This window comes from Oncorhynchus keta, chromosome 4 (genome assembly GCF_023373465.1).
Source record: "Oncorhynchus keta strain PuntledgeMale-10-30-2019 chromosome 4, Oket_V2, whole genome shotgun sequence".
NCBI classification, from domain to species: domain Eukaryota; kingdom Metazoa; phylum Chordata; class Actinopteri; order Salmoniformes; family Salmonidae; genus Oncorhynchus; species Oncorhynchus keta.
The window spans coordinates 23260506-23283020 of record NC_068424.1 but is presented as its reverse complement, the minus strand read 5'-3'; the positions used below and the strand labels follow the sequence as shown (position 1 = coordinate 23283020).

Here is a 22515-nt window from a genome sequence, read left to right as displayed (position 1 = left end):
TGATGAGTTCCAGAGAGGCACTGAAATCTACATGCAAATGCATAATAATCACACGTCTACAATATTGCAATGTTAAGAAAAAAATACCTTGGATTCAATTATCATGTAGAGGGGAATAATCACAATGTTATTGGAAACTCAATTACCGAGGCAAGCCCATGTCTGGAAATTAGCAGAACTTAGCTAAGGCAAGTCAGCCTTGAATTCATCAAATATGGATTATCACAATATTACATGTTCACTTTGATTCTGTCCAAAGACAAACATCCACAGTCACTGGTACACACTCCAGCCTCTGGATTATTCATGAATAGCCTACTCTCTGATCTATTATACATGCAAAACTGATTCTATACCGATTGCCGCAGGCTAGGAGGCACAGACATAGAATTAATTATATTATATACACATGCATGATAATTGTGTACGATTCGGTCAAACACTGAGCTATTTCCCTATGTGTGATTACTATTGTCGCCATTGTTTTCCTCGCAATTATTTCCATTATTACTGTTAATATTGTTAATATCATTGCTTCTCTTCTCTGTTTCTCTGGGGCTTTTTGTGGTGAGATTGAATGCAAGTGGCCGCCACCATTCTGGAATAAATCATGTCATTCACAGACTTGGGCCATGACATTAATACATAAACGCCATGCTCATATATGAAGAAAATTACTTTGAAATTAAACACCAGTCTACAGGTTGGGCAGGGGGAAGGAGATAAGAGTATTAATTCATTAAAAATATTAATGAAATATCCCTTCTCCTCAGCGCGCGTCGCGGACAACCACACGTTGGAATATCACAGCATTTAAAGTGTCTCCTCTGGCTGATGGCTAGATTCGGTCTATTGTAGTTGGCTAGAGCATAATTCCAAATATAATTTCCATTTGTACTGGGAGCGTCATGCTCGGTTTGGTTATCAAATTCCCCCACACTGTAAGGTCCAATATGATACAACCCCACGATTGTGGAAATACATTTGCAATCAGAGCACTCTCCTTATGCACATCATCTTAAAGCCCGAAAGCAAGCTGTGAGCGGGCCAAGCTCCAAGTGCTGGACCTGCACAGGTCAATTGCATGCTCCTGGCTGCCATTATTAAAATATACCCAGTGCATTGGGTATTAGCTAAAGCTGTGTGTGTGTGTGCGCGTGTGAGCCAGACACCTAACTTTTGTGAGTTTCAGTTCCCCACTGTCCCCAGTCTCTGTTCCCTCAGTCTGCACCAGCACCATGGTAGAGGCTGCTCCACAGCCTCAGAGACAACTTCAATCCCACATTATCAGGGGAGCGCACATTGCCTCTCACAAGGGTTTAATTTATTTGTGCCTGTTTCAGCCCAAGATTAAAGTTTAATTGCCGCTGACTGGCAGCTCCCAAGTTTTGACTAATTCTCCTTATCGGGAGTTCTTACTGAGTTGCTGAGGGCAATGTGAGGGCTGCGCGTGCGGTAGCGGTGCCCACACACACACACACACACACACACACACACACACACACACACACACACACACACACACACACACACACACACACACACACACACACACACACACACACACACACACACACACACACACACACACACACACACACACACACACACACACACACAGTCAACATTGTAATCCCTTTTTTAAATTGGCCAATATGTTGAATACCTGAGACTATGTGTGTGCGTGCATGTGTGTGTGAGTGTGGGTTCGTTCGGTTTCCCTGGCAAGGTCGGGATTGCGAGTAATTAGACATGCGTCAGATTGTTTACTGCAGAATTGAATTGATTTGTACATGTGGAGCCATCATGTGACAAGCTGCAGTTTCATTTCAAACAGTGGGTTAGGTTGGCTTCCAATGATGTATGTGAGTACACAGAACAACACCAATTTACAAGTAAAATTCCCCCATCAAGAATAAAAACACTACTACTCTGCAGGAAGAAAAAAATGTGTGAGTCAAAAACACATTGCTGGATGCGTGCAGTGTGTTTGTTGATGAATCATTGCAGTATAAATCATTATAAAGTGCATTACCGTAGAGAATAGTGATCGCATTTCCATAAGTACGTGTTTATGCCAAAGTGATATACAACCGTAAATAACAGAGATAATCCGTGTGTGATCAGCCAAAGCAGAGTCGGAAGAGCCATCATTTATGACCTGTAATATTAGTAACAGCTATTAAAAGCTGAGTCTGATTTGAAAGGCCTCATTTAGCCGGGCGGAGATGTGCGTGAAATAGTGTTCCTTTGCTCGTAAGTAATGTCGCTAATCAGCCGCTACAGTGTATTTTGCTACATGTATGTAGCCTTATGGTCCTAAAACGGGACACAGTGGATTAGAGAAGATCTCAGGGGAGTGAATGGACTCAAGCGAGTCAAAGCCTTCACTCGACCATACTTGTGTGTAGTGTACACACCCACACCCACACACACACACACACACACACACACACACACACACACACACACACACACACACACACACACACACACACACACACACACACACACACACACACACACACACACACACACACACACACTGCTGTCATAATCCCCTATTAGTAATGATGATGAATAAAGTATAGCGTAACGCTTATTGTACTTCTGTTAAATGATCTTTGACTCATAATAGTTTGGGATTTCAAAAGTCAGGGCTGACTGAAAAAGTGGAGTGACATACCAATGAGTCAAGGCATTTCCTCAAACGATTTGTCAATGAAATGGGAAGAGAAAGAAAGAAAACAATCCTTTTGGCTTGTGTTGCAGAGTAAGTGAGAGGTGAGCATGAGGGAATTCACACACACACTCACACTGACAGGATGGGGGGGTAAGGTTACTGTGGCTGCCATTGAAAACAGTTTTTCACCTGCCAGAGCAAATCTGGGATTAAGCCAAACTCACAGGTAGTGTGAGCGGAGCACTGCACCCAGCTGGGGACAACAGGCTCTCCTAATGCAAATAGTGTTAATACACAGTCCCCGAGCATATTATGTGCTGAGCAGTGAAACCTGCCTTCCTCCGCCGGCTACCTACACTACCTGTGGGACTGGAATTAGAGGGGCGAGAAACCACACACATACGCACGTATGAACACACACACATGCATGCACACACAGACAAGAGTGGGCACATACGCACACACAGGTACGCACCCACAAACACACCCCTTGGAGCAGCGGCGGTGCTTTTCACACTCCTGCTGTTTAACATAGCCCCACTGGGGAACGCCTGCGAAACAATGCTAGAGAGAAACCAACCAGGGCCTCACCGCTTCCCGACCTGTCGGTTGATCCCGCCAGTCATTCCAGGGCATTTGTATTAGCCAATTATGTCACTCAGGATCTGCTCGATCTGCATCCTCTGTCAGGGCCAAATAACAACACCGCAACCACCACCACCATCACCCCTACTACCACCACCTCCGCCACTACCACCACCACCACCACTACAAAACTACTACCACCACCACCCCTACTACCCCTAACACCACCACCCCTACCATCACTAAAAAACTACCACCACCACCATCACCCCTACTACCACCACCTCCGCTACTACTACCACCACCATCCCTACAACCATCACTACCCCTACTACCACCACAGTTACTACCACCACCACCGCTACTACCACCATCACCCTTACTACCCCCACCACCCCTACTACCACCACCACCACTACCACCACCACCCTTACTACCACCACAGCTACTACCACCACCACAGCTACTACCACCACCAACACCATCACCGCTACTACCACCACCACTGCTACTACCACCACCACCATTACTACCACCACCAACACTACCACCACTACCGCTACACTGTACCACCACCATTACTACCACCCCCACTACCACCACCACAACCGCTACTACCACTACCACCACCACCACCACAACCGCTACTACCACCACCACCACAACCACCACTACAACCGCTACCACCACCACAACCGCTACTACCACCACCACCACTACTACCCCCACCATCGCTACTACCATCATCACTGCTACTTCCACCATCATTGCTGCTGCTGCTCTGGGGTAAATATGACTTTAATTGTCTAACGGAGATGGTGGCCCCGGCGTGGTGTATGTGAACATGTGTCCCCGGAGCGTCACACATCTGCAGAGGGAGATGGGGGATGTGGGGGAGAGGGTGCATGGGTTTGTGGGATGCGTGGTTAATTTGAGCTGCGGGTTCAGACAGGGGCAGAGGGGTAAAGGGGTTGGAGGGGGTGGTGTCTGTGAAGTGTGAATGCCCTGTCATTCTGCCTTTGTGCCGGGCTGGCCTAATGAATTCCTCCCTGGGCCCTCCATCCGCAGCAGCTAATTTCACCTGACACCGCCTCGCTGCTGACAAGCACAGCCTCGCCGCCAATCAGCATGCATCAGGCTCAATCAGAGAGGGGCCCTGTGAGATGCCCCAACACCTACTCTATAGATCTATTACTCTCCATCCTACCCCCAACACTGAGCAGAATCACCCCACCGTGGGCACCTGATCTGGGGCAGAGAGAGGGGAACAGAGGGGACGGTTGGCCCTATCCCTTGCCTGACCTCCAGGTGCTAAGCGGTCGGTCTGACAGTGGTGTCAGCTCTGTCACACCTGAGGGATGGCAGGTTATCAACACCAGCACAAACACAAACTCCAGCCTCCACCCAGAAAGGTTTTCCACCCTTCCCCTCTCTTCTCTCATCTCCACTCCGCTGTTGACAAAGCCCTATCTTCAGGGCGAAATGACAGAATCAAAAGTCCTGTTGATGTCCCTGTTCATCGTGTCGCCCTCCTTTGCACGCTTCACATCGGTTTCTTTAAAACCCTCGTCCACGGTCGCCCAGTCTTCCACTGCCGAGTGACTTCCTCTCTAACTCAGCTCAAGCAGCTCCAAACAAACAGAGGCTGTGCAACAGATGGTGCCGGACTTAAACCAGGAACAGGAAACGAAGCCAAAGCATTTGGATGCCAGTTATGGTCAAAACACTCTCTCTTTCCGTGCCGCCCATTTCATTGACTTGGCTGGAGCTCTGCAGTCAGCCTTCCCTTTTATGACACGTTTTGGCGGAACATGCCGGTCAGCTGTGCTTCCAAATATGTCTGTTTAATGTGGGGTGTGTGACAAATAGATGATCTCCATCGTCTTTCATCATCCCTCATTTGGTCGTCAGCCTCTTAGAGATGTAGTATCCTGGGGGCGTGCAAAATGTCACTCACTGCCATTCAGCGCGGAGTTGTTGTGATAAACAAATTGCAGGCTTTCTTGTTTACAGAGAGTACGATATTGAGAAATGGATGGTGCCTTTAGTTTTTGGTAAACAATTAATGGCGCTCCGAGTGGCCAAAAGTGCTTGCAGCCAAAACCATCTCTTGCCCGCAATGTTAGGAATGTGCAATTCGCACCATGTCAGGAATGAACATATTCAAATGTGTACAGCTATTAAATGTTAATTTACACAACAGATGAAGGCAAAGTGTGGTGCTTCATCAAAGAAATGGCCTGTATTTCAGTGTGAGGACTACGGCAGGAACAGGCCTCTGTTAAGTATTAAGTTAAGCACAGAAAAGTTAAGTCAGCGCTGCTGTATCATTTAAAAGAAAACAACTATAACTTTCACTCAAACTCATTAACATCAGACCCTGGTAGTGGTGGTGGTGCAGCTAAATGTGTGCGGTTTCTTTGTGTTCTTTTCCAAATTACCAATCACAATGGTGTCCTCCACCCAAACTTCCTCACTACGTTTACGAGCAATGATGGAGAGAAAACAGCATCCGAAAACGAGCGAGTAATCTTCCCGGCAGATGGGCTCTGGTCTACGTCATAGGGGGCCTCGTTTACGGGATGACCATCTCACAGCGCTCGACATATGGACGACAGCGGTGGAGCGTGTGCGGAGAGGCAGCGCTGGAGTCGTGGGACAAGGGGAAATGAAGCGCATCACTACTGTCTGTCTGCTGGAGGGAGAAGGAGCTAGTTCTAGATGTGGGCCCACAGTTTAGTTCCATCACTTGCATGCTTGTGGTATTGGAGGAAGTCCCTAACTGGTATATCTCAGTTTAGCATTGGTTTCCTCTCACTCTTCAACCCTGTGTGTTAAGAGCGCGCTACTCTGTACTGTTTTATCTAAGCTTCCCTTTAAAGGTTCTTTAAGCTATAGCCCCTAAGTAAAGGTCATAGCTAGTGTACTAGCTACAGCCCCTAGGTAAAGGTCCTAGCTAGTGTACAAGCTAAAGCCCCTTGGTAAAGGCCCTAGCAACAGTAGTGTACTAGCTACATCCCCTAGGTAAAGGCCCTAGCTAGTGTGCTAGCTACAGCCCCTATGTAAAGGTCATAGCTAGTGTACTAGCTACAGCCCCTAGGTAAAGGTCCTAGCTAGTGTACAAGCTAAAGCCCCTTGGTAAAGGCCCTAGCTACAGTAGTGTACTAGCTACATCCCCTAGGTAAAGGCCCTAGCTAGTGTGCTAGCTACAGCCCCTATGTAAAGGCCCTAGCTACAGTAGTGTAAAAGCTAAAGCCTCTAGGTAAAGGCCCTAGCTAGTATACTAGCTACAGCCCCTAGGTAAAGGCCCTAGCTACAGTGATGTACTAGCTACGGCCCCTATGTAAAGGCCCTAGCTACAATAGTGTACTAGGTACAGCCCCTAGGTAAAGGCCCTAGCTAGTGTGCTAGCTACAGCCCCTATGTAAAGGCCCTAGCTAGAGTAGTGTAAAAGCTACAGCCTCTACTGTATCGTAAGCGTCTTGAGGGTGTACATATTCCAGTGCAATCTCAGGTTTCTCCTGTCACTAGTGCTCTGAAGGACCCCAAGAATGTGTCTTGCTGACATGACCGCAATGGAGACTAAAGGGAGAGATGGCCATCCACGCTTCTGTCTGAGCTGATGCTGGCTGACACAGTCAAAACACGGCTCACCGTCTTACCACTATGCCATGCGCCGCGCAAACGCATCAGGCCCTACCTGCACCGACGTGCCGAACACTCCACACAAACCCCATGTGACCAAGCAACCTGGTCTGTGTCAGCGGTGGTCATGTTACTCTGCACCAATATCTGTGAAGCTGATGGGTAAGCTATGTCTTGAGTGAACATGTTAAATGACATAGAAATGTGTTAATGGGTTGAACAACGCTAAGTATTCAAAATGTTTTTGCTGTTAAAACTAAGAAATGGAGAAAACTAGGCTAGTGTGTAATGGTTTTCATCTCTCTGAATTGAGGCCTGACTTTTAAGGTCAGCAAAGTGCAGGAAGTGCAGCGGGTTGCAGAATGTTGTCTGCACTTACAGGGCCACGCATTTCTAAACCTCACAGACGTCTAGTCCGAGGTCGACATCAGGGGAACAAATGGGAGCTGATGGCTCCGTTGTTCCGTGTCATCCTCCGTATTCTTCCGCCATACTATTTGGGGACGACAGTATTAAGCACAGCTGACATCATGTACATATATGCACAAAGGCTGAGAGGGGAGTTAAAAAGAGGACCGGCTCGTCCCAACATCCATTAAGACACAAGCTTCACTTATTCCAAACAATGTGATAAGTCCTGTTCCTGTTCCTTTATTATTGCCTTGCCCTGATTCCCCCCCCCCCGCCTACCCCTTACCCAGAGTGCTTCTGTGTGCCTGTATGGTTTCAGAACACCACTTTCACTTAGTTGACAGATTTTTGTTTGGGTATCCCACGTCAGTCTTTCTTGCCTGTCTATTGTACACGCAACAATATAAGTTTGTAACGAGAGAAAGGAAATGCAATGTTCCTATTCCCATGTTAGGGATTTTTTTTGCCCATTCTATTCAGGAATGCATTGTTTTAATGCAAATTATAAACCATAAAACCCAATACCCCATTCTGTTAAATTAATAGAATTACGAAAAAAATGTAATGATAGCAATTAAGTCTTGGAAATGCAAATTTTATAGTCAAGGACGATTACCTCATTTATAGCATGTGCTGGAATGATGCCAGACGAAGGTAATTTAGATCCCAGTTGCTCACGGTTACATCATGATGAATGTGCCGGGTATAGAGCCATCGTGCACCTGCAGTCACCCAGCCCTCCATCAGCGAGTAGGGAGGGAGGGGACGGATGAGAAAGACAAATGCTGAGGGACACTTCCCTTAAAAACACCAATCCCAGCAAAAAAAATGTGTTCAAACAAACAGAGAAAGTTTGACGTTACATCTGCTATAAATTACAATGTGGAAATAGTGAAGAGTGTTCTGAGTTTAGAGGAAGTCTGAAGAGGGCACTGCTGCATTCCTCCCAAGTAGGGATTGCTTTATAATTATTGGTATGGCATGTACATGTCTACCTCAACTACCTCGTATCCCTGCACATTGATATGGTATTGGTACCTCATGTATATATATAGCTTCATTCTTGTGTGTTTATTTCTTGTGTTTTTAATCTTCTTATTTAACTCTGCATCGATGGGAACAAGATTTTAAGTAAGCATTTCACTGCACTACACCTGTTGTATTCGGTGGATGTGACAAATAACAATTGATTTAATTATTTCCTTCGTAGAAGTATGCAAAAATACCACTTGGCCGCCTTGCCTATTTATTCCACAGCAGAAAGTATATATAGAGGACATGTCACAGCAAAGTTTGGAATGATAATAGATTTTTTGACTCGGAGATAGGTTTTATTGAACAGAAATCAGAAAGACAATATTAAGTTAGACCTTTCCCCTACTATACAGTGCCCTTTTAACCTGATGTTTATCACCTCAGATTAAAAATTGAGGGGCCCCGATGACATTTAAAAAAACGGCAGGATTTTTAAAAGGTACCGACGTTTGGCTGTGTAAAATACTCACATTAGTTAATTATTTGAGACGACGGGCATAATGGAATTAATCTTTTATAAGGCCTAGCCTTCCTATGCCTCCCTCCCTTCTAATGACTTAACATTTACATTTAGCACTCCCTTCTGCCAGGAATACCCACACCATACCCCCCGTGCCCCTCCCCTCATCAACAACCATTACGTTACAGCAGGTCACAACGTTGTGGAACGTTTGGATAGAAATAAACAAAGTTCAATTCTACCTTTTCTAAATTGTAGAATAGAGAATCACATCAGTCCTATTCAAGACATTTCTATCACTAGTAAACATTTTCCAAATAAACGTTCCCTTTGCTCGGACTGCAGAACAGAGGATGTAGCAAATGGCATAGGACTGGAGGCTGGTGTTAGTGGCCAGCGTTAGTGTTAGGCCTTAATGCTGGGAGTCAACAGCCTGCAGTGACTGAGCCCCTCCGGCCATGCCTCGCCCGCCTGCCAGAGGATGAAATAGTGAGACTATTACGGTGAAGTAGTAAACCTCCACACACTCAACGCACTATCATAATAGAATATTGATTCTATCCGAATCCAGGGCCCTCTGTCCTCGGATGGGGAGAGCACTAAAGGTCATTTGGTGGGGGACTATAATAGACATGTTGCCGAGCACTGGGGATTATTGTGTTAATGTGTGTTAGAAATAGGCTATACACTACAGTACTGTACATATTCTATGGAAGGTGCAAACATGAAAGTAACATGACTTAACCCTTTATAATGACCATGGACTTGATGCCATATTTGATACTTCTTTATTTGTGCTTCTCCATTCTTCTCCTCTATTTGTAAACATGATTTTGCTACTATTAGTAGTACTTTTGCAAAGTGCATTCGGGAATGATTAGAAAAACAGAAGTAAACACACTCAGGTAAGTCAATAGAGAAGTGTTATATCCTTTGTGTCACATACAGCACCAAGAGAATATCCAACATTTTGACCTTCACTGTCCCACATTTCTTCTTGTTCATTACTATTCCAGTTTTTTGCAAACCTGCATCTGTCTCATCCACCATAAGTAACAGAGAAACAATCGCAACCATTAATTGTTGATCAGGGCAAAAGCGCCTTTGGAAAAGCGCCAAAGGAAAACGATGACAAATAACCACACACCATGCGAACAGCAGTACAAATTTCACCACGAGCAGGAGACGTTTATGCTTGATTGGAGCAATTTAATGTTATTTTTGAACATTTATTTTTTTACAAATCCTATGAGGACAGTTAAGAAAATTACTTTTTAATCATCTAAGAAGCCGCTGTGCCTTGTCTCTCCAGATGATTTTGTGCTGAAGACATTCAGCCATTAGGATCCAGCGGCCGTTCTCCGCAAACAGAAAAGTCCTAGTTGGGAAAGTCGTGGTTAAGAACAGTAATATTTAGGGAGACAGTCTAAGTTGAAGAAATGTTAACATAGTTAGGATTAGGAGTAGTTTTATGTCTTAAGTAGTTTTATGATGAGGCCCAAAACTCTGGCATCCATCTTTGCCAACCAGTAATGTACACCCCACACCTTCCCTCTCAAGGGGCACAGGAAGGTATGCATCACTAGCCATAGTGACATGCACAATACATTAGGAAATTGAATAATCCCTAACGTGACATTATAGCCCGCACAAACTTAATGATGAATTCTCTTTTTCCAGGCATTTGGAAATATATTCATGAAATTTCAATGTCCAATGAAACAAGTCATCTTTTAACCAGAGCACAAATATGACACATCATTCCTCATTTCTCTTTATGGCCAAGGCGTTATTTTAGTCAAATAAATACCCATTTGTCTTGTTTGTTGTGTTTTTTTCCGCCTTCACGCCACACAGGTCGAGGTTTCTGTTGGAGACCAAATGAAACTGCCATTGTAAGAATCAATTTGATGAGTCTTGTATATACTCTCTACTCAAAGTAATGTGATATTGATTGGTTCCCTCTGACATACTACTCCTCTCTGAGCGAGGATGATTATTGGCTTTTGACAAATTCCAACGCAATCGTTTCTTTTTTCCTGTTTCCCTGCGCCAGTGCCACTGCTGAATCAAACTAAACTTGAATGTGTTTTCCAGTGTTTTGATCACACAAAGGGTCACATTTATCACCATATTACCACTGTTCTTATCAATAAACCGTAGCATGCCTTCCAAATAAAATCTAAATCTAATCATTCAACATCTGACTACATCAAAAGTTACACAACGAGATTTGCATTCAAATACATGCAATTCTAGACAGGCATCTCACAGGAACACACAGGCGCAACGCTAAGTTATTACATTTCATATTTTGCAAAGCATTGTGGACATAGTACTGCAAAACTAATACATTATTAAAATACCATATCACCCTCTCCTGTCTGTGCTGGTTATGGATGACAATAAAACAGTCCCAGTTCTGAATCAAAGTGACATGGACCAAAGCAATCATATCCACTGATCTTAATGTGGCCCCCGTGATGAAGCATGGTGGAGCAGGGGCCGGGGAGGGGCCCCGGATCACCTCAGTCACTATTGATTAGTGTGTGTAATAAAGAGAGCGAGACAGTTGGCCCCACTGTGGACATGGCTCACTTGGCAACTGCTTTAACAAGGAGCTGGGGGGCAGGGTCTACTGAGAGGCGAGGTGTTGGGATGGTGTGTATGTATGGGAGAGATCTAAAGCACTAAATATGCCGATGTGTACATTTTGTGTGTATATGCCTATGGGTGTCTCCAGAAATTAATACATGAGTGTGTGTGTGTGCAGGATCATGTGTGTGTGTATGAGCAAGGTGGATACATATGTGTGTTCGTGTGTGTGTGTGCTGCAGGCAGCATTCCCCTCTGCGCCATGCACATGAAAACACCTCACACATGAGGGGCTTGTGCATGGAAAAATCAATAGGTTGGTGATAGAAATATGCTGGAGTCATTCCCCAGGTGAGAGATTGATCTGAGTTCCACTGAGGTTCTCTGTCCAAACTCCAAATAATGGTTAGAGGCCAGCGACCCCAAAAGTTCCCCACAACACCCCCCATTCTACCGATAATCATGGCCTTAACCTTTCCTGTGACCAGCCTGAGCCTTACAGCACTGGACCAAGCATTACAGTAAATAGACCATGTACTGGGTTACATGAAATCTAAGTAATAAAATACTATATAGCTATATACATTGAGTGTACAAAACATTAAGAACACCTTCTTAACCACTTCAAAGGCACTTAAATATTCTGTCTTGCCCATTCACCGTCTGAATTGCACAATCCATGTCTCTTCTGTCTTAAGGCTTAAAAATCCTTCTTTAACCTGTCTCCCCCCCTTCATCTACACTGATTTAAGTGGATTTAACCGGTGACATCAATAAGGGATCGTAGGTTTCACCCGGATTCACCTGGATTCACCTGGTCCCTCTATGTCCTGGAAAGAGTTTTGTCAACTCAGTGTACGTTGACTAACACTTATGGAGAATGTATGCGAGGGATATCATGAAGGCTTGTAATGTACATCAAGTAAAACTGTGGTGTGTCTCTTTTTTCCATGCTGGCTCCTTCACTTTCTTTGTTGATGTTTGTCTCTCGTTCATTCAGGCCTGGCAGGGGAAAAATGCAAGCTGTCGTTGCAGAGCGGGGCTGATGAATACGGGGCGACAGCCAAGCCGCGGCGGCAGCATTAGCTAGCGTGAGTGTTTTTAATTGCTCAACTATGGGCATTCGGTCCAGGTTTCGACATGCCACTGCACCGTCTACTGAAAATATGGCCTCCCTGACAAGCCTGTCATTGTACATAATTATGTGGAGGGAGTCGAAATAAAATTCTTTATGCAAAAAATGTGGCGGGGATGCAGTGGATTCATTAATACTCTACCGTCCATTTGAAAAAAACATGAGAATAAAGCTACTGGTGTCATCTAACAGTATTCCCAAGAAGAAAAGATAAGACTAAATTGAACTGCGTTGTTTCTCCTTCACCACGGGCTGCTACTGCGGTGAACACAATCTATCATTACCTCGCCGTATCAGTAGAAACGTGCCCATTTTGAGTGATGACTTTCCTACAGGAACTAACAGCTGTATGTGCAAATCATGCATATAAATCAATTACCGGGGCCTATGTACTTTAAATGCACCCATTAATTAAGCAATGTCAGATACAATGAACCGTGAAGTTCATTACATTTTTAGCATTCAAACGCTGGGATTATTTGAGGAGGAGAGGATGCTATACCTAATGATTAACGCTAGTTGTGTGAAGCAGGGTAGCTGCCAGCTAGCCTTCAGTAGAGATGTTAGTACACTAGAAACAGATCTCAACAGCTTCCTCAGCAGAATGAGAGAGAGGAGTAGGGACGGATGAGAGTTGATCAAAAGGAAGACAAACAAACAGGGATGGTCGTGTGGTTTACATGCCCACATCCAAGGATTCACAGAAAGACAAGACAGGATACATGCATCTCTGCCCAGTCAAGTGTTTTGAGTCATGTGACCCCAGCTCCTCTCACGTGTGGCGTGCAAGTGTGTGTGTGTGGTTTTGCGAGCTTTCACATATGTGTGTGTCTGTCTGTATGTGTGTGTGTGTGGCATGTGAGTTTGTTTGTTTGTGTGTGGCATGCGAATATGTGTGTGTGGCGAGCCTGGCCCTGTGTTTCGTGCCAGGCTGCAGTTTTGTTCAAGTTGCTGTGAGATGACAGGGGGGGGACATGGGGAGAAAAGGAGAGAGAGCCGGTCGGTCCCAGCTGCCTGCATTAAGCAATGACCTCTGCATAATGAAAGATGGTGAGAACATTTCCTAGTCATTACAAGGTTCCACGTTGTGACACGATTTGCATATTCATATATTTCTTTCCTCCCTAGCTATTTTTTTTCCCCCTGTGAGCAGGACATCTGCCTCCGTCACTCTGGAAATAAATAAAGAATTAAATAAATACATTTTCAAAAACCACACGATCCATCCAGATGCTTGCAACTCTTCAAAAATACACCTTGTATTTGTTATGGCTTAAGCACCAGAGAGTTGTTTCAAGGGTCAGTGCCAGTGGAGTAGAATGCATGGTTACAAAGGGTCTAAAGCACATACCCATTCTACTAACTCTATTTCTATGCTCTATATCCTGTTGTTACACCACATGACACAGACTTATCTCAATGGTAGTAGACGGGTGTTTCTGGTTACCATATGATCTGTCTCTTTTTTAACAAGTGGAGTTAAGCTAAGTGGGCAAATGGCACAAGACATGTAAATGGTCCGCATAACAGTAGCCATATGGTGAAGAACCATAATCCTCAGAATGGTGTCTATTATGCGTTTTTTGTTATTCTGGATTTTAGAGTGGCCTAATTGCACATTTCCACAGTAGAGTTCTTCCATGGTTCAGTGAGATTGTTAACTAACCTTTTTAGTTTTTAGAAAATATCGGTATGAGCCAAAAGGAAAAATTATTATGTGTTACAGTGGATTTTAGAGCGGCCTAACTGTATATTTATTCAACATTTTATTATGTTTATTATATGAATAAACTTCCCCAATGACCTTAGTTAGTTGAGCATTGATACTATTGTGGATCTACAGTGGACATGTTAACATGGTGCTACAATGCCACAGTATATGTGGGGAAAAACAGTCTCGTTAAAATTCACAGTCCATTTTTTCACATGATGTTTAAGATTCGTAAGGTATCTTCACAGTGGTTTGAGACATCGTCTAACAAACAATATCCATGTAAATATTTATATGAATTGAATATGCCTTCAAAAGATGTCTGCTGTAAGCCACAGGTTCTCTCTCTGATCTAAGAGGGCTCACCACAAAGAAAAGTCCTTCTACTTACTGCATTACAATTATATTTAACATCAAACAACTCTCAGCGGAGATGAAGTTGTCAAAACACGAGAATAGTCATACACGATTAAATGCAAAGTTTTTTTTCATCAAAAGAGAGCGAGATAATCAAAAACACCTATTGACAGAAAAGTGTATATTTAAATCTGTTTTATTTAATTCAAATTAATCGAGCAAATGGCAGGCAAGCAACACAGCAGCCTGCAGAGTTGCCCGGTGTCTACCGTGCACAGTAACGATCACAGCAGAACTTCTGAACACAAACTGTTTAATGCGAATACCACAAGCTGAGGGGTACATAAATATAGAATTAGACAAAATGTTATTTATTTTTATTTATTTTTTCTCTACACCCCCCCACGAGCAACATCCCCAGGTTTGAGGACTATGCAGATGTACGAGCCTACTTCAAAAAGTTGCAGTTCCCTTATGATAGCTCTGCAAAAAGGCTTTCTTTTAACTTAAATCAGCAAATGTGAAGCAGCGCAGACCTAAGGGCATCTTTTTCTCTTTTCTCCCCCTGAAAAAGAATTGCTCCTAGGGATCGATTTGAAATTTAAATTGTGGTGAAATAGTGTTTGTCATTAGCAATCAAATATTTGAACCGTTGGAATACCTTTTGTCCTCTGGTGAGAAATATTGCACAGGGCATATGAGTTTGTTGATGAATTATATATAGGTGTGGATACTGCTCAGCATCCCCTTTTGAAGCAGAACAAACGGCCATAACAAATGAATGAAAAAGGAAAAACAGACCTGGTAGGGGAAAAGATTTGTCATCGCGTTTATAAGAAATGAATATGTATGAACCAAAACATACAGCTAGACAAATACAATATGATTATTTGATGTATGGACGTGCACGGTTTAATGCCCATGAGCAGTACAGTTGCAATACATCATATGCAAACCAATCATACAGTATGTACTGTATTAACTAAGTGTTGTTCACTAATACAGAACAACACAATATAGACATGACACCACAAACACATCTTCAGATACTGATCAAATAGAAATCTAATTTAACCTGAATTCACATTGTTTAAATAATGACATCATTATGACAGTAAATAACAGTCACTGTATACACCACTTCAACTTCTGTATATTTGAGACCCAAAACAACTGTCAGTGGATCTATAGAGCAGATAGGGACTAAGCCAGACCAGACCCTGATGGTGGATAAACTGAACCGAAGATAGTCCAGACAGAGAAAAAGGAGTGTGTGTGTGTGTATGTGCGTGCGCCTGTGTGTGTGCATGCGCTTGTGTACGTAAACGCTTGTGTGCGTTCACGTGCCTTAGTGCGTGCGCATGTATGTGTGCCTGTGTGCATGTGCGTGTGTGTGAATGGGTCTTCCTGTTCCCTGATTGACAGACAGTGACAGGGTGCTCTGCTCAGCGTTCATTAGAGGAGCTGATTGAATTGGGGGGTGTGGCGCTGTCACTCTTAATGGAGTGATCTCTAATTGGAGCAGATTAGCTTCACAGGCTTCTGGGTAATGTCTGGGGCAGGAAACCAGAAAGCAGAGAGGCTGTAAGAGGACAGTGTATGGATCACACAAAGGGGCTAGAATGTACATCACCACCACTCGAGCCTCTTCTGCAGCCGCCTGTACTGTAGACTAGAACACTATACAGCAAAGACTGATGAAGGCCTTAGGGTCAAAACGTTGGATAAGAAAACAGTGTGGGGGTAGCCATCTTTCTTTCAACACTACAGTTTGGAGCAGTGCACTCCCAACACCATTCCTTCATTCATACAGACCTTTAGCTTGTGTAAGACACTGTTTTAACAGAACACTACAAATAATGATTTCTGTACACTAAACGTGGCCCTTTCTTTCTCGGTGAAAGAGGTTTGATAAGGCAGTGGTCCAACAGCTTCTGGGGTGTACCAGAGAAGAGAGAGAACGCTAGCCGGCTGCTTGTGTCTGTCAGTCTGCTGCACCGTGTGTATTGCAGCGGCCCCAAGTCATGGCTATGATGGTTTATACATAGAGGTGTGGAGCAACTTCAAGGCCAAAAGTAAGGTATAATGAGCACCCAGGCCGGTTCACAGTCCCAAAAGGACGCGGCCGGCTCTTCGACAAGTTGGAGGTGCGATAACGGCCGACCATAAAAAGGAATCATTATCAATGAAAATGACAGGTTATTAAGATCTGATATTAGGGCCTATATGGTTTAGTATGATAGGTTATCTATAAAACCTCTAGAGCCCGGCCCACGCCAACAGACTCCATCTCGAGCGCCCAGTGCCACCGACACATGTTAATAAGCTCACAACCTTTAATTAAGCAATATGTATAAGTAGACGGCCATTACTGGCTGATTTGTGGCCCACTTTGTTACGTCAAGCACCGGCCACCAGACACATATTCAATACAAATCAACCCGGGCCTGAATATCATCCAGCTTAATGTGGGCCCAATATTGATATTTTATCACTTGGGCCCTGATTGGTGACTTTTAGAATTGTCATTTTTCATTGTGTTGGGGCAGTAATGAAGACCTAATGACCCTCATTCATTTGGCACACGGATTCATTACTCCACTTCACATTGTTTATTGGATAATGAATAGCCCTATCTGCATAGGCAGCCAATTTATGCCTCCTGATTGTGACTGTACTGTATGTGTGATGATGTGAATCACACAGCCCAATGGAACTGTGTTACTATGACATGAACTATGTCACAAAGCTATACATCACAAAAGGGACGAGCATCCTCAGGGTTCAATACTGAGACCAAAACATACTGCGACCGTTTGACTTGGCAGTGTGACACACTTTTTTAATTGATCGCAAGGGTGCCAGTGAAAATCTTCTACCTGGTCACATTAGAATTTTTTTTATCATCATGTTTTATTCAAACAGTAATGTGCAATTGACAAAAAATAGACCTACTTTCTGAAGAGGCAGCAAATGCACAGAAATGCCCTTGTTTGTGTGTGTCAGGGCTTGACACACAGGAGGTTTTGGAAATCCTCCGGGCCAGTTGATCATCCCCGTCAGTGGCCCGCTTAGGTCAGTGAAAAAAATGTTCTAATAATGACATTTTGATTCTAGGCTATATAATTGAAAAAATAAAAAATAAACAGATGGATACACAAAGCTATTAACTTGTTATGCCAATTCTTTATCACGCGCACGCTGCACACATACAGTACCAGTCAAAAGTTTTCCAGGGTTTTTCTTAACTTTTTACATTGTAGAATAATAGTGAAGACATCAAAAAAACATATGAAATAACACATATGGAATCATGTAGTAACCAAAAAAGTGTTGAACAAATCTAAATATATTTTATATTAGCCACCCTTTGCCTTGATGACAGCTTTGCACACTCTTGACATTCTTTCAACCAGCTTCATGAGGTGGTTTCAATTGAACACAACTGAATGCATTTCAATTAAGAGGTGTGCCTTGTTAATTTGTGGAAATTCTTTCCTTCTTAATGCATTTGAACCAATCAGTTGTGTTGTGACAAGGTAGGGGTGGTATACAGAACATACCCTATTTGGTAAAAGACCAAGTCCAAATTACAGCAAGAACAGCTCAAATAAGCAAAGAGAAACGACAGTCCATCATTACTTTAAGACATGAAGGTCAGTCAATACGGGACATTTCAAGAACTTTGAAACTTTCTTCAAGTGCAGTCGCAAAAACCATCAAGCGCTATAATGAAACTGGCTCTCATGAGGACTGCCACAGGAAAGGAAGACTCTGCTGCAGAGGATAAGTTCATTAGAATTAATTGCACCTCAGATTGCAGCCCAAATATATGCTTCACAGAGTTCAAGTAACAGACACATCTCAGCATCAACTGTTCAGGACACCAATAAGAAGAGACTTGCTTGGAACAAAAAACACACACAATGGACATTAGACCAGTAGAACTCTGTCCTTTGGCCTGATGAGTCCAAATTTGAGATTTTTGGTTCCAACCACCGTGTCTTTGTGAGACGCAGAGTAGGTGAACGGATGACCACCGTAAAGCATGGAGGATGAGGTGTGATTGTTTCGGGGTGCTTTGCTAATGACACTGTCAGTGATTTATTTAGAATTCAAGGCACACTTAACCAGCATGGTTACCACAGCATTCTGAAGCAATATGTCATCCCATCTGGTTTGCACTTAGTGGGACTATCATTTGTTTTTTTCAACAGGACAATGACCCAAAACACACTGCCAGGCTGTGTAAGGGCTATTTGACCAAGGAGGGTGATGGAGTTCTGCATCAGAAGACCTGGTGTCACGTTTACTCCCCCTCCCTCTCTGGCGCTCGGCGTCGCCAGTTGTCTCATCATTACGCACACCTGCCACAATCGTTACGCGCACCTGCGCCTCATGACCCTCACCTGGACTCCATCACCTTCCTGATTACCTCCCCTATATCTGTCACTTCCCTTGATTCTTTCCTTAAGTGTTATTGACTCTGTTTCACTTTCATGCCTGTACGCTTTTCGTGTTTTGTACTCTGTTCTATTTATTATTACATTTGCACCTGTACTTACTTCCCGACTCACAGCGTACACGTTACACACGTTACACAATCACCTGACATCAACCCAATTGAGATGGTTTGGGATGAGTTGGACCGCAGAGGGAAGGAAAAGCAGCCAACAAGTGCTCAGCATATGTGGGAACTCCTTCAAGACTGTTGGAAAAGCATTCCTCATAAAGCTGGTTGAGAGAATGCCAAGAGTCTGCAAATCTGTCATCAGGGCAAAGGGTGGCTACTTTGCAGAATCTAAAATCTAAAATATATTTAGACTTTTTTGGTTACTATATGATTCCATTTTTGTTATTTCATAATTTTGATGTCTTCACTATTATTCTACAATGTAGAAAATAGTTAAAATAAAGAAAAACACTTGAATGAGTAGGTGTGTCCAAACTTTTGACTTGTACTTTATAGCCTATTGATGATCTGTCAGGCAGAGAGAGCAAGCAGCTCATCAACAGCTGGTTGTTGCATGGAGCAATTCACAGAAGACCAACAGCGGTAGAAAAGATGTTCCAATTTATGAGAGTAAATGCTAAGGCAAGAATGGGTATGCAAACCAGGTATTTAAAAAGTTCAAAGTCTTGGTTGAATATTTGCAATGCGCAATTCAGTAATCATGGAAGAGCCTACCTTGAAAATCAGACATTTCCTTTAGGCTATTTGGTCCTTGGAAAGTCATTGAAGTTACGGTTGTCAATTTAGAAGGTCTACTGCTCCAATTCAATTATTCTGTGATTCCATTTCTGATCAGTTTCTATGAGATATGTAGCTGCTTTCCTTTGTTCCCCAATGTTTCAATTGAAGGGATTTGAGCTACTCTGTTGTGGTAAAACAATGTTCAGTTATTACATTTGAGTCATTTAGCAGACGTTCTTATCCAGAGCGACTTATATTTTCGTAATTTGTTCGTACTGGTCCCCCGTGGAAATCGACAACTCAAGCTACACAGGACTTATTATGAGCAAGACAACATCGAATGTTGGCTTCAAATTGGTTTTCCATACAATGCATTCCATTACAAAGGGAAGTTTAAAACAAGGTACAATAACACCTCAGTCATACTTCAGCATCTCAAATGGCAAGAGTGACTAGCTACCAGATGGACAGACTCCATTAGTGTGTTTGTGTCAGACTGACTAGCTACCACATGGACAGACTCCATTAGTGTGTTTGTGTCAGACTGACTAGCTACCACATGGACAGACTCCATTAGTGTGTTTGTGTCAGACTGACTAGCTCCCACATGGACAGACTCCATTAGTGTGTTTGTGTCAGACTGACTAGCTACCACATGGACAGACTCCAATAGTGTGTTTGTGTCAGACTGACGAGCTACCACATGGACAGACTCCATTAGTGTATTTGTGTCACACAGACTAGCTACCACATGGACAGACTCCATTAGTGTGTTTGTGTCAGACTGACTAGCTACCACATGGACAGACTCCATTAGTGTGTTTGTGTCAGACAGACTAGCTACCAGATGGACAGACTCCATTAGTGTGTTTGTGTCAGACAGACTAGCTACCACATGGACAGAATCCATTAGTGTGTTTGTGTCAGACTGACTAGCTCCCACATGGACAGACTCCATTAGTGTGTTTGTGTCAGACAGACTAGCTACCAGATGGACAGAATCCATTAGTGTGTTTGTGTCAGACAGACTAGCTACCAGATGGACAGAATCCATTAGTGTGTTTGTGTCAGACAGACTAGCTACCACATGGACAGAATCCATTAGTGTGTTTGTGTCAGACAGACTAGCTACCACATGGACAGACTCCATTAGTGTGTTTGTGTCAGACAGACTAGCTACCACATGGACAGAATCCATTAGTGTGTTTGTGTCAGACAGACTAGCTACCACATGGACAGAATCCATTAGTGTGTTTGTGTCAGACTGACTAGCTACCACATGGACAGACTCCATTAGTGTGTTTGTGTCAGACAGACTAGCTCCCACATGGACAGAATCCATTAGTGTGTTTGTGTCAGACTGACTAGCTACCAGATGGACAGAATCCATTAGTGTGTTTGTGTCAGACAGACTAGCTACCAGATGGACAGACTCCATTAGTGTGTTTGTGTCAGACTGACTAGCTCCCACATGGACAGAATCCATTAGTGTGTTTGTGTCAGACAGACTAGCTACCAGATGGACAGAATCCATTAGTGTGTTTGTGTCAGACAGACTAGCTACCACATGGACAGTCTCCATTAGTGTGTTTGTGTCAGACTGACTAGCTACCACATGGACAGAATCCATTAGTGTGTTTGTGTCAGACTGACTAGCTACCACATGGACAGAATCCATTAGTGTGTTTGTGTCAGACTGACTAGCTACCACATGGACAGACTCCATTAGTGTGTTTGTGTCAGACTGACTAGCTACCAGATGGACAGTCTCCATTAGTGTGTTTGTGTCAGACTGACTAGCTACCACATGGACAGACTCCATTAGTGTGTTTGTGTCAGACTGACTAGCTACCACATGGACAGACTCCAATAGTGTGTTTGTGTCAGACTGACGAGCTACCACATGGACAGACTCCATTAGTGTATTTGTGTCACACAGACTAGCTACCACATGGACAGACTCCATTAGTGTGTTTGTGTCAGACTGACTAGCTACCACATGGACAGACTCCATTAGTGTGTTTGTGTCAGACAGACTAGCTACCAGATGGACAGACTCCATTAGTGTGTTTGTGTCAGACAGACTAGCTACCACATGGACAGAATCCATTAGTGTGTTTGTGTCAGACTGACTAGCTACCACATGGACAGACTCCATTAGTGTGTTTGTGTCAGACTGACTAGCTACCAGATGGACAGACATCCATTAGTGTGTTTGTGTGACAGACTAGCTACCACATGGACAGACTCCATCAGACAGACTAGCTACCAGATGGACAGAATCCATTAGTGTGTTTGTGTCAGACTGACTAGCTCCCACATGGACAGAATCCATTAGTGTGTTTGTGTCAGACAGACTAGCTACCAGATGGACAGAATCCATTAGTGTGTTTGTGTCAGACAGACTAGCTACCACATGGACAGTCTCCATTAGTGTGTTTGTGTCAGACTGACTAGCTACCACATGGACAGAATCCATTAGTGTGTTTGTGTCAGACTGACTAGCTACCACATGGACAGAATCCATTAGTGTGTTTGTGTCAGACTGACTAGCTACCACATGGACAGACTCCATTAGTGTGTTTGTGTCAGACTGACTAGCTACCACATGGACAGACTCCATTAGTGTGTTTGTGTCAGACAGACTAGCTACCACATGGACAGAATCCATTAGTGTGTTTGTGTCAGACTGACTAGCTACCAG

The 22515-nt window shown here is 43.6% G+C and overlaps 1 protein-coding gene across 5 annotated transcripts in view; it reads right to left on the bottom strand.

Annotated features, from left to right (window-relative positions):
* The window catches only part of ofcc1 (orofacial cleft 1 candidate 1), a 186107-nt gene that overhangs the window by 50372 nt on the left and 113220 nt on the right, over positions 1-22515 (bottom strand). For 3 of the 5 annotated variants that reach the window (XM_035756714.2, XM_035756686.2, XM_035756707.2), the window contains 2 exons: positions 10630-10686; positions 10072-10197 (listed from right to left, as the gene is read on the bottom strand). The exons of 1 other annotated variant lie outside the window; for it this stretch is intronic. The gene's annotated coding sequence lies outside the window, so the exon portion shown is untranslated. Of the gene's footprint in view, positions 1-10071; positions 10198-10629; positions 10687-22515 lie in introns of those variants that run through there. One more of the 5 variants, XM_035756703.2, reaches the window with a different exon arrangement.